The sequence below is a fragment of the Hemicordylus capensis genome, chromosome 1, assembly GCF_027244095.1.
Source record: "Hemicordylus capensis ecotype Gifberg chromosome 1, rHemCap1.1.pri, whole genome shotgun sequence".
Lineage (NCBI taxonomy): Eukaryota > Metazoa > Chordata > Lepidosauria > Squamata > Cordylidae > Hemicordylus > Hemicordylus capensis.
Window position 1 is genome coordinate 246,131,340 of NC_069657.1, and position 18,308 is coordinate 246,149,647.

The 18,308-nt window shown below is 41.5% G+C and overlaps 1 protein-coding gene across 9 annotated transcripts in view; it reads left to right on the forward strand.

The window, feature by feature from the left end:
• Nucleotides 1-18,308, forward strand: part of SUPT3H (SPT3 homolog, SAGA and STAGA complex component) — a 376,915-nt gene that overhangs the window by 248,253 nt on the left and 110,354 nt on the right. The window lies entirely within an intron of this gene.

Sequence of the window (18,308 nt, forward strand, 5' to 3'; positions counted from 1 at the left end):
GGAAAGCAGGTTATAAATTTATTAAATAAACATTTTCTGTGATCAGGAACTGATAGGTTGATAATTGTTGTGTAGTGAGTTGATATAGCTTGCCATTTCCCAGCTATTCCATGATTCGTTCTCAGCTGTTGGCCATTTAAGTAAAAGTGTAAAAATGAGCAAATGGCTTGATTTCTAGCTGTTATAGGGTAGCATCCTAAAGTTTTTCTGTAATACATTTATTACCTTGAATTATCTTGGAATGTTAGAATTGAGTATATGTGGTATTTCTTCACTGGTCAGAGTTGAATAGCTATTTCTGCATAATAAAACCCTCCTAGCAAGTTAGCCATATATTTAACTGACTGAAGTCTTAATGTATGCAACATTTCTATTAGGCTAATCTGTGGGTGTGCAAGTCTTTTTCTCCACTTTGGGAAGTGCTAGTTAAGATATTCGTGACATGACATTTCCCCTCCGTTATTCTCTTTTGTAACTTCAAGCATCCCAAATCTTTGCTGATTTGCATTGACATGAAGGACAGTTTGCACCTGTGTGTTTTACCATGTTCATATTCTGCAGTTTTCCTCCTTGAATCATAATAGGAACTTGTACTTTACATTAGAACTGGGAGGGTAGCATAAAAAGATTATGATGTTTATTCGTATCCGGTCACCATTTTGCTTTACAGTGCCCCTCCATAAGACATTGCTTTCTGGATAGGATAGCTTATAATGAAGACTCTGGCATCTCCTACATTTACTTAATGGGTTTAACTAATTGAGAATAAAAATTAACTACTTGAGGGGGGAAATTATCACAGCAAGATTTCTTTTTATGTCACTCCACCGTGACAATGGCTCTATCAATAATGCAAAGCTGCCTTGATTCTCTTATTAGCAAGGAACCTCTGTGCTGGCTGTTGGACATTAACAAGGGACGGAAATCTCAAGCTGTAATGTTCCTATATCATGGACTGTTCCAGATCCTATTCTCACTAAGACTTGTTGCAAATATAATACTGGACAATCTGTTAATCATAGTCAAGAGACTGAGAGCAGCTTGGCTTTTTCTTCTTCCTTCCTCTCTCTGTTGGCTTCAACCATGACTTAGCATCTGTGCAAATGATGGGCAACACCAGCTTATCTCTTAACCAAAGTTTGCAAACCCTATTCAGAATTTGGTTAAGATGAGATCTTTGGTTAAGATGAGAACCAATGTTCTCAATGCACTTAACTGTGCAAATGATGGGTAATGCCAGCTTCTCTCTTAACCAAAGTTTGCATACCCAATTCAGAATTTGGTTAAGATGAGAACCAATGTTCGCTGTAGTTGGGAGTCCCAGATGTTGTTGATCATAATTCCCATGCCCAGCTGCAGTGGCCTTCGGCTGGGGATTATTTTATTTATTTATTTATTTATTTTTACATTTCTATACCGCCTTTCGTTAAAAGAAAACCCCAATTATGAGAGCTGTAGTCAGCAACACCTGAGAATTGCTGTTACAGGAAACTGATGGGAACCATGTTGGCACAAATGCAGTTCTAAACCATGATTTAGAATCAATAAAGGAAGGGATGAGGGTATTCACATGTGGGAGGCGAAAGGGAAGAGAGTATGTATGTTCCTCTCCCAATTTCCTCAGCATGTTTTCCGAACCATGTATCAGTTTCATTGAGCCTGCACAGAACTAAAGACAAACTAAGGAACTAGATGGAGTTCAAACTACAGTTGAAGTGTCAGTACCTTATACTCCACTTATACCATGCATACCTATCATGGAGATCTTTTAATAGAACTGTTAGAGAAGGCATGGGGAAAGAGCTGCACCTTACACTTTTCAAAAGCATGCTTACTACCTTTATATGCTGATGCATCTTTTTAAAAGGAGTGTGGGTGTGTGTGAGAGAGACATTTTTTAAAATTAAAAAATAAACTTAAAAACTTGTTTTGTTATATTGGAAAAATTAAATTTTATTGGAGAATGGGGAAAGTATTTTATTTGTCAAAAGCTGGTTGGTCAATAAGCATTCATTACGCTTTCCCCTGGAACTTTTAAAAACAAAGCAGGGCTTTAAGAACCTTACAAGAGAGTGTTCCATCCCTTAAAATAAGGAGGTGGCAAGTATATAAAGTACAGAATATCTTATTTACCATGTTTTGTAGAATATGGCTTCTGCATGCTAAGTTTTGGAGGGCATCCAGTGCACACTTTAAAATCTTTAACAACCTTATTTAAAGAATTAGTGTACTTAAATCATGAACTGTGATCTAAAGGCTATGTTCCTTTTCGGTATCAATTACCTCAGAAATGTGTGGTTATCTTGGTTTGGCCAACTGCAAATGCTTTCAGTTCCACTTTGCCCTGGGCCAAAAACATGCTCAGTTGTCCAAAGCAGATGATAAACATGTATTTCTGATGTCATTATGGCCCAAACAGGATATGATTGTTCAGTGGTATGGTTTCACTTAGGATGAGTTATACAGAAAGCAAACATTGTTTATGCCGAACTTCTTTCAACCCATCTTTGTAAAATTACAAATTTTTAAAATTACAGTCTAAACTGAATGATGTGACTTTCCAGGAGATACATCATGTAGTGGCATCACTGACGTAAGGAAAAGTGCTGTGGCTATTATAGAATATTAACAAAATATTTTTAAATAAAACAACTTACAATCATTTTCTAAATGAAAAATATCTATGTAACTCATTTAATCGCATGGGTAGGCTATGTTACTGTTAACTTTCTTCTAAGATTAAGGAGATTTGTTGACACAGTGATGGGGATAACTATGAAAATAAACAAAAGTCGGATGACGGTAGCATTCAGCACTGTAAAAGCAACTAAAAATAACAGCAAATCATTTTATTTTGTGTTAATAGAGTTGATAGGTCCTATCAATTTACATCTTAAGTACCTACAACAAATGGTATTGAGGTGGAGGTATACATATGTGAAACTTGAGAAATTGTGCATTGTTTCAAGCAATGTTCCAAGGAGGTCTCACCTACTAACCAAAAACTTATCTGCAGTAAAATACTTGATACCTTTTGATTGTAGGCAATAGAGTACTGTATTGAACTCAACCTGCTTTTGCTTTAACCAGGTTATCAGAAGTACTGAAGTTGTCTGTTTAGAACTAGTTTGATTCAGACTTTGCAAGCTCAAAAGTGTATTAGAATGCACAGGGTATTCTCCTGTGCAGGATACACAGAAAATTTAAAAAGTTTTTTATGCTAATCCTAGGCCTTACTTATAGTACCTATATTAGGAATATGTGCTGAGTCATAAACACACAAATATACATTACCTGATGAATGTAGCATCAACTGGTGATTTGCATGTACAAATGAGAGACTCAAGATCCAACACCACAAGTCAGATTTTCATATTATCTTACATACATGGAATATATGTCCATGTATGCACTTTAACTCAAATCACTTCACACATTGAGCTACTCATTATCAGGTATAAATGCTAATGCAGACATTACACTTACCACCAATATATAAGCAGAAATGGTAACTGTGTGAACTGATATTAAAACATCCCCCTTCCTAATCCAGCATATGTTATTCTATCAGAAAGTGTGTGCTAATACACTGAAACCGAGCATGCTTTCACCCCAGGGGAAAGGGCTGAGCCCCGCTTCCTGAAGACACTGATTGAAAAATAGAACAAAAACCTAACCCCATCAGTTCAGAAAGGGCAAATCCTGAATCGTTCTAACCTATTCCTAGCAGTCTGGTCCTATACATCCACACACAGGTTTGGGGGAGGGAAATAATCCTCTCCCAAATATAATCCCCCCCTTCCCCTGGGGTGAAAGCTCGGTCTAAGCCAGAACTCATGAATTCATGGAAATCAGGGTTCAGAGGCATTTGACACATCAAGGGCAGATGATGATTCCCAGAGACATGGGTGGACAGGAAATGTATCTCCTAACAAACCTGCTGAAGAGTTGAGCTGGTGTGGAATCGCGAACCTGGGGTTGGGTCCGGAAGGCAGGTTGTGGTGGTAGATGCAACCCCCTTAAATATGGCAAAAACCATGTGTCTGGAAAATTCCAGAGAATTCCTGCCCTCTGGATGTCAGGACAAAGGAGGACAGAGTTGGGTAAAGAATATGTTAAGTTGAAAACCTTGGTGCCAGACATGTGATGGGCTTTACCTGCTGGAACAATCACCCTGATGGACTGGAAGATGACCCTTTTGTTTGTCCAGGGACTAAGTAATCCTGAGAGATCAGGATGGCTAATGGGTTTCTTGGGGGCTGCAGGAAGGAATGCAGTCAAACAGTGTTAGCAAACAGAGACAGGTAAAGGGGCTTCTAAAGTATCAGTCTCAGGAAGCCTAAGTAGATTTTGATACAGAAAGTCAATCTTGGGGCATCAGCATAACTCTGCAAAAATACGAAACCTGTTGCCAGGTTTCTCGTATATATTAGATCTTTTCTGATCTTTCCTTTGCCAAAGTGTACACATATGTTTCCTGGATTTTAAATAATGCAAGTCCCCCAGGCCAACACTATGTAAAGGGGTGCACGGAGGGGTATTCAGGGTGTCCAAAGTGGCGACTTCCCATAACACTAATACCATCATATGTTGAATTGTGCTCTAAATGGTGGTTGTCCTTAGTAGCCTACCTTTGTAAGCCCATTGAGGCCAAAGGAACAGCATGTAACTACTTTAAAAGATGATGTACAATGTTGCATACTTGTGCATGCTCCATTGATTTGTAGACAACTCTGTGTGCTTTCATAGATCTTGGATAAATTTTAAATGCATCTAAAGCAATATTATGTACAGTCTTTGAAAGGTGATGTTCATAAAGGTGCTCATTACACTTTCATGCACTTCACCAGCATACAGTTCTAACTTACCTTTCCATATGAAAGGTTCTTTGTCCAATATAAGCTTTCTATGTTGTGATAAGATAAAGAGAAAATATTTTTAAAACTCCACATATTTGTTTTTTATAGTTGAAATTATCTATCTATCTATCTATCTATCTATCTATCTATCTATCTATCTATGATTTACTGTGAAATGTCTTTTCTTTTTAAATAAAATCACTTGCTGTCACTTGCTTTATAATGGGGATCTTCCCGCACCCTGTGCGCGCACACACACGTGCAAACACAAATCTGAACTGGAATGCAAACAATATCACACTTTGTGAATGTTGAGTTTCAGTTGTTGTTCCCTTAGGATTAAAAGGAACACCATTCATCTGTCACTCTGCCTGCTAGTTTAGGGATATATTTCCAACTCTTGGGTGTTACATAGCAATAATTCAGCAGCACAGGCACCGTACTGCTTTCATAGTACATTTCATGTTTGAATAAACATTGGAAGGCCCATAACTTGAATAGAAGAAAATAGTACCCCCCAAATAGACTTCATGCCAACCAAGTTTGAAGGTAGGTTCCATCTGGAGACAGCTGGATGAAAAAATGTGGGACTGTTAAAAAGGTCCTGCAAAACCCACCAAAAGAGAGATTAAAAAATGAATTGAAAGTCCAGCCTTTTAAAAATAGAGCTTTTGAAGGCTGCTGTTCTAGCAACAAATATATTTAGTTAGGTTAACAAGTATATCATTAGTTTGTTAGCCGAGAAAGCTATTGATACTAACAGAAGTGATTGCTTTGTTTATTTTAGGGTTGTGGGGGGGGCATACTCTGAACCAGACTTTCAAAATGTTGATCTAACAGTAGTAACCATGGATAACATCCAGATATTGTTCTTGAGGCCATGTGCTGGACTGTTTGTCTTCTGTGGTTCTGCTCAGTCAAAATGTGCAGAATCTGCCAGCACCATATAGGCAGAGTAGTGCCTGTGTTGTTAATGTGAGGTGTAAAAACTTCATTCTGCCATTGTATGTCCAGAACATTCTGTTGATCCCAAATCCAAACCACCTGTCCAATTCTCCTGAAATTTGACAGAGAAAATTGAGGCAAGAACACCACAATCTCTCAACAGTAAGTCTTACTGTAATAAGTGGAAGGAGCAGTAATGAAAAGAGAATATTGGAAATAGAATTTTTTAAAAATGGATGAGGTGGAATAGAACACTATTTAAAAAAAATGGGAAGGGGATTTCAAAAAATTGGGGCTGGGGGCTGTTTAAAAAACAAACAATAAAGCTCATCTCCTCTGTTCAGTCCCGCCCAAGTCCTGCTATGCTGCTTCATCATGGCAGCAGCGGGGGGTGGTTCTTGGGAGGGTTGAGCAAAGTATGCCAGGAGGTATACTCCCAGTAGGGTCAGCCAAAGCGTGAATGTCATCCCAGATGCCCAGCTAAAGCAAGCAGGCACCTATATTGGACAGCAGCGATATAGGGAAATGTTGGAGGCAGATGATCACTTCAGTGACAAAGGCATCATTTCATAATGTGCGGGAAGAGGTAATGGTAAACAACTCCTGTATTTTACCAAGCATACCACATGGATAGACAAAACAGAATGATTGTCAATATAGTGCCAGATGATGGGCCCCTCAGGTCGGATGGCTCTCAACATGCTACTGAGGAACTGCTGAGGATCTCTCAGAGTACCGATGGTATTTATGGCGCGGTTAGATTAAAGCCTTTTGGACGTCTAGCTGCTGATGTTGCCATGTGCGAAAAGGAAATCCAAAGCTGCAAAGACAGAATTACAATGGGGATGTGGAAATGAATCGACTACAGATTGACATCTTGGGCATCAGTGAATTAAAATGGACAGGAATAGGACACTTTCAGTCAGAAAATCATACCATTTACTACTCAGGACACAAAAAACAAAAAAGGAACGGTGTTGCTTTCATAGTCAGGAAGGATATCGCAATGACAGTACTTGGGTACAATGCGTTCAGTGACTGCTTAATATCAATTAGATTTCGTGGACAACCCTTGAACATGACAGTTTTTCAAGTCTATGCCCCGACTGATGCAGAAGAAGAGGAAGTTGATGGGTTTTATGCTCAAGTTCACTCTGAAATTGACAGAACATGCAAGCAAGATGTGCTGCTGGTGGCTGAAGATTAGAATGCCCAAGGTGGAAATGGTAAGGAGGAAAACACAGTTGGACTGTATGGCCTAGGAAACAGCAATGCAGCAGGAGAACAACTTGTTAGTTTCTGCCAAGCCAATGATCTCTTCATTGCTAACAAATTCTTCATACAACCAAACCAGTGGACCTTACCATGATGGAGTACACAGAAAAATTGATTATATTATTGGTGCAAGGAGGTGGAAGAGCTCAGTTATAACAGCAAAGATGTGGCTGAGGGCAGATTGTGGAACAGATAACGAACTGCTCATGTACAAGTTCCAAGTCAAGCTAAAGCAGAAAAACAAAGCTATCCAGTTTCCATGATATGATCTTGAGAATGTACCCACCATTGTCAAGGAAAACATCAGGAACCACTTTGAAGTTCTGAACTTCATTGATAGGGAACCAGAGGAACTGTGGAATGAAATCAAAGAAGTTGTTAAGGATGAATGTGAAAAGAGACTGCCAAAGACCAAGACACAGCAAAATGGATTTCAGAACAGATGGTGGAAATTGCCAACTAGAGGAGAGAAGCCAAAGTCAAGAAAGAGAAAGACCTCAGGAAGGAACGTAATGGGGAATTTCAGAAAGCTGTTAGAAGAGACAAGGAGCAGTACTACAATGACATCTGTTGTCCTTCTGTGGTAATAAATATATAAAATAGGTTTTCCGTATGCAGCTGATGCATCTCTCTAAGGCACAGTGCTTCATAAAATGCTACCTATAATAGTAGATGTCCAGAGAGAAATTCAGCAGGTCTACAATCTATCCACAGTCATTGGTTATAGATGCACCTGATGGATTTCTGCTTAATGCATTATGACATTATTCTCACTGCATGCATTTGTTTTCTCCTACCTGGAGACTTCTGTTCAGTGGTATTTGCTACCTTTATCAATGTATAGTAGGGCTGAGAGGTCAGAATGATCGGAAGCCCGATGTCTATATTCCTTCTCCCAACCACGCTGAGGCAGACAATAATGAAACAGTTGCTAGAGGTAGACTGGTTGTGGGGAGTAGGGTTGTGGGGAGTAGTTATTTAAATCCCGACCCAGCACTGGCATGGGGAAGGCTAGACGGGTCGTGAGAATGCTGGGATCTAACATGTGGAGTTGTGCAAGGGATGCTGGGAATGAGTGCAGTGAGGCTGGAGAAAAGGTGTGGGGTGCCTCCCAGCTCTGAAGGGTGCACCTGTTGAATTTTTGCCTGAATAAATCTCCCACCAGCCTGATGTCAACCTGAAAGACTAAGGTGAAGTTTGAGTTTATGGAGTCTGCTGTATAGAGCCAACACATGCTTGTTCTTCATTGTCCCTGATATGGCAGGGGGAGAAGTGTTCTGTTCGTATATTTTACAGCTTAATTTTAAACAAGTGCATGTAAACATAAATTCTACTGAATTCGATGGAACCTGCTTCCAAGTAAATTTGTTTAGGATTAGGAGAGATGTTGCTGAGAGAGGGCCTTACCCAGAAATAAATATGTGTTTTGAAAGACATGTGTATATGGCAAAGATCTGGCTCTGACATCCAAAACCACAGTATTTTCCTACCTCATGTATTTAGTTTTTGCATGACCACTAGTGCGTGAAGCATCCCCAAATCCTTGTATTGAGATGCTAATTTTCACAAAAAAGTAAGTTTTTGAATTACATTTCTAAAAGGAATTACAGTTAGTATTTAAATGCTGGTAAAACCTTACATTGTGAATTGTAGAATGAAATAACTGAAAATAAGGTTTGAGTCTGATTAAACAAAAGAAGGATGAGCCTTCCTGTCCCAGATTTTATTTCCCAAGGCCTAACAACCATTTCCAGGACGTTGTCAGACTTCTAACTTTCCCCCTCTATCATTGTCAGATGTTGTTATTTAAAGTTTGTTCATCCACTTGTGTGGGATTCATATGCTATAATATACAGCACCGACGACAAGAGGACTGTTATACTGGGGGTGTTGTTCAAAGCATTGTTGATTCTCACAGGCTGCAGACATCTGTAGGAAAAGCACCATGCTACTCATAACATCTGGTAATAGGTCCCAAATCATTATGAAAACCAAATCAAACAACTTTTTGAAAAAAAGAAAAAGAATGCACACTTTACATCCGCTTTCAAATAATTGGAAATATTTATAAATGCCAGCCGTGTCAGTTCATATCAAATGCTAATGATCTTGTACCCAATCATCGTATATTATCTCCAAATAGATTGTAGGTTCCCAAATGTTTAACCACACACATCTCAAAATTAAGGAGCTTCTCACCAGCAAGGGAACATAAACTAGTTTTATTCTGCATCCCAAAGCTGCTGAACTGGATTTATAGTTGCCTAATGGCACACTTTACCTTTTAAATGGACAATTGCCAACAATTGCCATTAATAGCTAATTACGCAGTTCACCCAAACTAAAATTAACAGCAATCTCCCCAGAAATGTAACAGTCAATGACTATTCAGTTATTATTGAAATTGGAAACAGTGTATCCAGGTACACTGGATAGCCACACTTCCTGACACCACCATGTTCTGTAGCCATCCCCCATTCTCTCATTCTGCCCAGATACAGCATTTGTTTGCAGAAACAAATACTGTAGCCAGAGGAGGTTGAGATATCTTCACACTTGTACATGTTTTTGTGTGAATGACTGTACTTGTGTTCATTATAAAAGTCAACTTGGGTACAGGTCCCTCAAATGCATGGCACAGATAGGAAGTGTACTGCTGCACCTGTGTTCAACATAATATGAGAATAACTAAACCTGTGTATATTGAATACAGCTTGTGGAATGTAAATAGGGCAAAACTCACCCTGAGTTCAGCCTTCCCCTTGTACAGACAAAAACTTGGTGTGTGTGTCTGTCTATCTATCTATCTATCTACACACACACACACACACACACATACCCCTGCTGGATCAGGCCCAAGGCCCATCTAGTCCAGCATCCTGTTTCGCACAGTGGCCCACCAGATGCTGCGGGAAGCCACAGGCAGGAGTGGAGGGCGTACCCTCTCTCCTGCCATTACTCCCCTGCAATTGGTACTCAGAGGCATCCTGCCTTTGAGGCTGGAGGTGGCCCACAGCCCTCTGACTGGTAGCCATTGATAGACCTCTCCTCCTTCATGAAGTTATCCAAACCCCTCTTAAAGCCATCCAGGTTGTTGGCTGTCACCACATCCTGTGGCAGAGAGTTCCACAAGTGGCTCACGCGTTGTGTGAAAAAGTACTTCCGTTTGTTGGTCCGAGACCTCCTGGCAAGCAGTTTCATGGAGTGACCCCTGGTTCTAGTGTTGTGTGAGAGGGAAAAGAATTTCTCTCTCTCCACTTTCTCCACACCATGCATGATTTTATAGACCTCTATCATGTCTCCCCGCAGTCATCTTTTTTCTAAACTAAAAAGCCCCAGGTGTTGTAGTCTTGCCTCCTAAGAAAGGTGCTCTAGGCCCCTGATCATCTTGGTTGCCCTCTTCTGTACCTTCTCCGGTTCTACAATGTCCTTTTTAAGATGTGGTGACCAGAATTGTACACAGTACTCCAAGTGTAGTTGCACCATAGGTTTGTATAAGGGCATTATAATGTTAGCAGTTTTATTTTCAATCCCCTTTCTAATGATCCCTAGCATGGAATTGGCCTTTTTCACAGCTGCCGCACATTGAGTCGACACTTTCAACGAGCTGTCCACCATGACCCCAAGATCCCTCTCCTGGTCCGTCACTGACAGCTCGGATCCCATCAGCATATACCTGAAGTTAGGGTTTTTCGTCCCAATGTGCATCACTTTACACTTGTTAACACTGAACCGCATTTGCCATCTTGTCACCCACTCCCCCAGTTTGGAGAGATCCTTTTGGAGCTGATCACAATCCGTTTTGGATTTCACTACCTGAAAGAGTTTGGTATCATCTGCAAATTTGGCCACATCGCTGCTTACCCCTGCTTCTAGATGATTTATGAATAAATTAAAAAGCACCGGTCCCAGTACAGATCCCTGGGGGACCCCTCAGGAGTCTTTGATGAGGAACTTTGTCAAAAGCTTTTTGGAAGTCCAGGTAGACTATGTCAACTGGATCACCTTGAGCCACACACTCGTTGACACTCTCAAAGAAGTCCAAAAGGTTGGTGAGGCAAGATTTACCTTTGCGGAAGCCATGCTGGCTCACTCCCAGCAGGGCCTGTTTTTCTAGGTGCTTTACAATTTTATCCTTGAGGATGCTTTCCATCAATTTCCCTGGAACGGACATGAGGCTAACCGGCCTGTAATTTCCTGGATCGCCCCGGATCCCTTTTTGAAAATCGGTGTTACATTTGCTACTCTCCAGTCCGCTGGTACAGTTATATATTGTAGCAAGGAGGTTGGCAATTTGACATTTGAGTTCTTTGAGGACTCTTGGATGGATGCCATCCGGCCCTGGTGATTTGTTAGCTTTCAGTTTTTCCAGACAGTTTAGAACATCATCCTTTGTCATTTCTATCTGACTCAGCTCTCTAGCCTCCATCCCTAAAAAGCCTGGTTAAGGAACAGGTATATGCTCAGTATCCTCTGCCGTGAAGACAGATGCAAAGAACTCATTCAGCTTCTCTGCAACCTCCATATCCTCCTTAATAATCCCTTTCACTTCCTCATTGTCTAATGGTCCAACTGCCTTCCAGGCAGGTTTCCTGCTTCTGATGTACTTAAAGAAGTTTTTGTTATTCCCCTTGATACTTTGGCTAAATGTTCCTCAAACTCTCTTTTTGCCTCCCTTATTGTCACCTTGTATTTCTTTTACCAGAGTTTGTTTTCCTTTCTGTTCTCTTCGTTTGGACAGGCCTTCCAATTTCAGTAGGAAGTCTTCTTCCCTTTTATGGCTTCTTTGACGGTACCCGTTAGCTATGCTGGCATCCTCCTGGACTTAGTGGTACCTTTCCTCCTTTTGGGTATACAGTCTAACTGGACTTCTAGTATTGTGGTTTTGAGTAAACTCCATGCACTCTGGAGCGAAGTGACTCCTGATTTTCCCTTTCAGCTTTCTTTTCACCATACTCCTCATTTTGGAGAAGTTTCCTCTTCTGAAATTCAAAATGTCTGTGTTAGACGTCCTTGATGATTCTCTCCCCGCATGTATGCTGAATTTGATGGCACTGTGGTCACTGTTCCCTAAAGGGTTGATGACCCTGTCATCACGCACCAGGTCCTGGGTGTCACTCAGGTCCAAGGTTCCCTTCTCTCTGGTTGTTTTCTAGACCAACTGTTCTAGGGCACAGTCATTTAGTGTATCTAGAAATTTGACCTCTCTGTCCTGACCTGACTGTGAATTGACCCAGTCTATGTGTGGGTAATTGAAATCACCCATAATTACAGCCCTGCTTCTCCTTGACGCCTCCCTGATTTCCTCCTGCAACTCCCAGTCACTGTCGGCATTTTGATTCGGAGGGCGATAGCACGTTCCCTTTCCAGCCTTGTATAGTCACCCACAGGGTTTCTGTGGAGGACTCCAGTCCACCTAGGTTTTCTAGCTTGTTAGATTCTATCCCTTCTTTAACATACAGTGCTACCCCTCCCCCAAGGCACCCCTCCCTGTCCTTTCTATAGAGTTTATACCCAGGGATAACAGTGTCCCACTGGTTCTCACTGTTCCACCATGTTTCTGTTATGCCCACTATATCTATTTCTGTGTTCGCAACCAAGCACTCCAGCTCACCCATCTCACACACACACACAACTTGCTTGGGACAACTTGGTGGAATATATAAAAAACATATTGGAGCTCTCCTCTAATGATCAGTGAGAAGAGCTCGGGGGTGGTCTGTGAGGAGAGAGGGTTACATTCACCCTCCCCGCAGATTATCTCCTCTCCTTCTCTGGGTGAGCGGATCACCCTCCCAGATGAGCGGCAGCTCCCTGGTGGCTGGGACGCACTGCTGCACATCGCCTCACCTTCAGAGCTCCAATAATGCACTGCGTTAGTTTGCGGTGCATTATGGGACTCCCCCCTGCAAGCAGCCGTGGGGGTTAAGGGTCCGCTGGCTCCCTTAACCTCATTTAATAGGGTGGCAAAATAGGTGGGTTTGCCACCGTGTAGCCGCCAGGATCAGGTCTGATCCTGGCGGTTTACATGCACATGCAAAATCAGGCTGGCCTCCCTTAGGCCAGTTTTGCATGTTCGTGTGAATAGCCTCATTATGTATTGTTCTAGAGAAGTCAAAGTGGGTGTTCCTTCCCAAGTTGTCCATTCTAACATGCACCCCTTTTGCCATTTTACTGTAGTCTGCATAAGACGTTGGTCTTCAGCAAAAGGCTTTGAAAATGTCCAAATGATCTGTACCATTGAATATATGCCAATGATAAGCCTATCTCATCTGGGCAGTAATGGGAGGGATTAAATTGAATAGAAGTTGCTCAGAGACTTTGAGTTTCAAATTGTACTCTCTTCTAAATCCCCATTTAGCATCTGCCAGCTTAACATTCAGCTACCCAGTCCCTCTGTGATATTAGATTGGGTAAGCCAATAGTGTGTTTGTTTGTTTGTTTGTTTGTTTGTTTGTTTAATGTGTATACCGCCCCAATAAATGCGTCTTGGTGAATAAATGTATAGTTGGTAGTATCATAGTTGGTAGTCCCAACATGTTAGCCCAACACACTCTGGATCTGGTTTTTTCAACTGGACAGGAGGAGGATGATTTGAAAGTTGGGAGTATGCTCATAGGAACATGAGAATATAGGAAGCTGCCTTCTAAAAAGTCAGACCATTGGTCCATCTAGCTCAGCATTGTCTACACAGACTGGCAGCGGCTTCTCTAAGGTTGCAGCCAGGAGTCTCTCTCAGCCCTATCTTGGAGATGCCAGGGAGGGAACTTGGAGCCCTCTGCATGCAAGCATGCAGAATCTTTTCCCAGAACAGCCCCATCCCCTGCGGGGAATATCTACAATGCTCAAACGTGTGTCTCCCATTCAGATGCAAATGAGGGCAGACCCTGCTTATCAAAGAGGACATTTCATGGTCAAATCACTTCCTTCTGAGGTTTAGTCTCTCAGCGCCTATACCATTTTGCAATGTTAGAGAACGTATTAAAATGATCCGCCCCTGGAGACTGATGGAATCCAATGGATTCCTGAGGGCCCTGGGGTATTTTCTAGCTGCTATGTCAGGCACTCCTGTTGAAGCTCTAATTGCTCTGTGGAATAGCGAGATGGCTCGGGCAGTTGACACATTTGCTCCCAAGTGCCCTCTCCCTCAAAGCAGAGCCTGTGCAGTGCCCTGGTATACACCTGAACCAAGGGCGATGAAGCAAGCTGGGAGACAACTGGAACATAAGTGGAGGAAAACTCAGGGTGAGTCTGAGGTTAGAGCTCACTATCAAACCTATTCTGTGGCAGTGATGTAACAGAAGAAACTCCCCCCCACCATTGCATCCTCTCAATGTCTCAGTGGGACTTTTCCAGGTGGTGCAGGGCCTCTTGAAATCTGGCCCTGGGCAGGATGTATTAGAACCCTTGGTTGCACACTGTGACCCAGTTGCACAGCGTTTTGAGGGTAAAGTCACATACGTTCACCATGAGTTGGACTCTGCAGTTGATGCAGTGGCATTGGTAGAGGTGTCCAGAATAATACCTGATCTAGTTCTGCTGGAGGAGTTTCAATTATTGGTGCCCAAGGATGTGGACAAAGTGTTTAGTCGAATTCTGCCAACCACATGCATGCTTGACCCTTGCCCTTCATGGCTTATTAAATCTAGTCGGGAGGGAATTTCCGCCCCGAGCAGTAGTGCACTGGAGGGGCAGGGTATACATATTTTAAATAAATAATAAATAATTTCTAGCTGGATCCAGCAGGTTCTAAATACCTCACTGAGAGAGGGAGTGGTCCCAGCTCCACTGAAGGAAGCTATTATTCGACCATTCCTAAAGAGAGACAATCTGGACCTAGAGGATGTAAACAACTATAGGCCTGTGGCCAGTATTCCTTCCCTGGGCAAGATGCTTGAGCGTGTAGTGGCTGACCAACTCTAGACACTCTTGGAGCAAACTGATTATCTAGATCCATTTCAATCAGGCTTCAGGGCTGGCTTTGGAACAGAAACTGTTTTGGTCACTGTGGGATGACCTGTGCAGAGAGAGAGGCGGGGTAGTGTGATGTTGTTAATTCTCTTGGTTTTTTCTTGTTAATTCTCCATTGCTTTTGATACCATTGACTGTGGTATCCTTTTGGAAAGGCTGACTTTCTTGGGTGTGGTGGTAGTTCCACTCTGCTTGGAGATGGTTCCGTTCCTAACTCAAGGCCTGTTTCAAAAGGTGGTGCTGGGGGATTACTGCTCAACCCCTTTGCAGTTATGCTTTGGGGTTCCGCGGGGTTCCATTCTTCCCCCTATTTAACATCTACATAAATCTGCTTGGAGAGGTCATCGGGAGATTTGGTCTGAGGTGTCATCAGTATGTGGATGACACTGTTCTCTCTCTCTTTCTCATCAGACACAGGTGAGACGGTGCCTGTCCTGAATCATTGTCTGGATGAGGGTGAACAAATTGAGACTCAGTCCAGACAAGACAGAAGTACTTTTGGTGGTGCCTTCCTCTGCTTGGGTGAATGATGTTCAGCCTGTTCTAGATGGGGTTGCACCCCCCCCCCCAAGAACCAGGTTCACTGTTTGGGGGTTCTCATTGATCCAGCACTGTTGCTAGAGTCTCAAGTGGTCTCTGTGGCTTGGAGCGCCTTTTATCAGCTTCAGCTGATACTCCAACAGCAACCTTACCTGGATAGAGATAGATGGGCTACAGTTACTCCTGCTCTGGTAACCTCTCGCTTAGATTACTGCAGTGCATTGTATGTGGGGCTGCCCTTGAAAATGGACCAGAAACTGCAGCAAATACAAAATAGGGCTTCAAGATTATTAACTGAGACTGGATGTTTTAATCCTATTAAAACACCAGTGCTTTGTCAGCTGCATTGGCTCCCAGTACATTTCTAGGCCCAGTTCAGAGTGCTGGTTTTAACACTTAAAGCCCTAAATAGCTTGGGACCAGGTTACCTGAGAGAGTGCCTTGTCCCATATGTCCTGACTCGGACCTTAAGATCTTCTTCAGAGGCCCTGCTCCTGCTAAATGAAGTGAGGCAGGTGTCTACTAGGGAGAGGGCCATTTTGGTGGTTTCACCCTGCTTATGGAATAGCCTCCCCAGTGAGGTTCGCCTGGCACTATTACATTGTTCTTTTAGATGCCAAGTAAAGACTTCTGTTCACCCAGACTTTTAAAATTCGATTTTTTAAAAAACTGACTTTAAAAACAAGTTTTTAAATTGTTTTGTATTGTGTGTGTGTGTGTGTTGTGATTCTTATGTGTTTTTGTTGGATATTTTAATGTTGTGTTGTGAGCTGCCTAGAGAACAATTTGTTATGGGGTGGCTAACAAATAAATCATCATCATCATCAAGTTGCCCTTTGCTATAAAGCCTCACTGTGAAGTCACAGCAGATCAGCTACTGGGTAATGTAGACACGTTAGAGCATGAAGATGTGACTGCAAAACGGAAGAGTTCTGAGGATAAAGTAGGAAGTGTGGAATTTTGGGGAATTACTCTGTGTGGATTACTCTGGGCAGTCAACCTGCTAGTTATGCAATATAATTATATTCAAAAAGGGCTGTTCTTTTGTTGATCCAGCACATGCTCACAGGCAAAACAAATCCTGGACTTTTCTTTTGAACACAATAGCTTCCTTGCTCATTTTGATATATTGTGGAATTTAACTGGCGCTTAGGTTATCGCTTCCCTTACCTATGCCATGAGGAGACTGATACAATAAAAATGCATGTAGATTTTTTTTAAGTGTGTGGCTTTAGTACTATTTTTATTAATTTGAATATTTCCCCAAAAAAAATCTGTTGACTTGCTGGAACATATAAGCAAAATAATTATACATCTTGAACAAATTCCAAAGCTAGTGTTGAAATGTTACACAAGTGCCTTATCAAAGAACTAACTGCAAAGACCTATGTTAAAATAATAAAACACAAGATAGATATACAGACTGTATTCAACACAATACACAACACAATACACAAATGATTCACCAGCACTATAAGCCATTTTTAAAATGCCTACAATACTCTTACCTGTTCTTCAGTGCAATAACAATTTGCATGACAGTCCTTTGAATCTGGTTTATTCTGTATAAAGGCAAGCAAACACATGAGTTTCACAAAGATGAATAAAGTTTCTCATGTTTGCACACTGGATTGATATGTATAGTATGGAAGGGCAGGATATAAACATTTTAAATAAATAGGTAAATATAAATTTTAGGAAGTATACACTTTGTTTTCAAGCACAAAGATTCCTGGAGGATGTTAAATATAAGAATCTGCCCCTTCACCCCAACCCAGAGGCTAATAGCTGATGTTCTCTTGAGGTTTTTCCTGGTTCTTCGCTGTAGCAGGTTCCAGAGCCAAACATTAATTTCCCTTATTTGCCTTTCTCATCATAAAAAGTGATATGGAGCAGAGAGGGCAGCAGTGGGGAGGAGGAAGGAAAACTGGGAATACAGACAATAGTCTAAATTGATTTCTGCACAATATTTTTTTCATACAAATATATTTTCTTAGGAAGAATGGCAGTTTAGTCCCCAAATAGCAAAGCAAAACCAGTTTGGTGAGAAAGCAGCAAAGCAAGAGGTCTTGAGACAGTTCTTTAGTACTGAAGAACTACAAGGATTTATTTAAAGAAAAGGTTACAAACAGGTGTGAAAAAGCCTGCAGCTTAATTTCAGCTGTAGCTCATGACTCTGCACTTAATGTATTCTAAATTATAATAGGAGGTGGAAACGGAAAGTTGGTGAATGACCAGAGTTTGTATGTTCGTGTGCTGAAAAGCACTAGTACAGAATCTGTATTATACAGGTATGGGCTTCCTATATGAGAATAGAAGAGAGATTTTTGACTAGCTACAGGTCCAGGTCCTAATGCATTACCATCAGCTGTAGTATAAGGCAGGTATAAGGAAATTCCTATTAACAGCTGGATTTGTCCTTGTGGCCAAGGTGTAGAAACGGTAACTCATGTTTTGTTATATTGTTTATTCTATAAGGATATTCGTTCTGAACTGATTGCCCCTCTTTTATTGAATATCCCTGGTAGAACTGAGGATGGGTATGTTTCTTTTCTGTTAGGAGACTGTAGTGAATGTATAACACTGAATGTGGCTAAATTTTGTGCAGCAGCAGTCAAGATTAGATCTAAATTGTTTGAGTAAATGGTATTAGAATGATTGGTTCACTAATTCCCCCCACCCCCACTCCTTTTCTGTATTTTGTGAAACAAGTTGTAT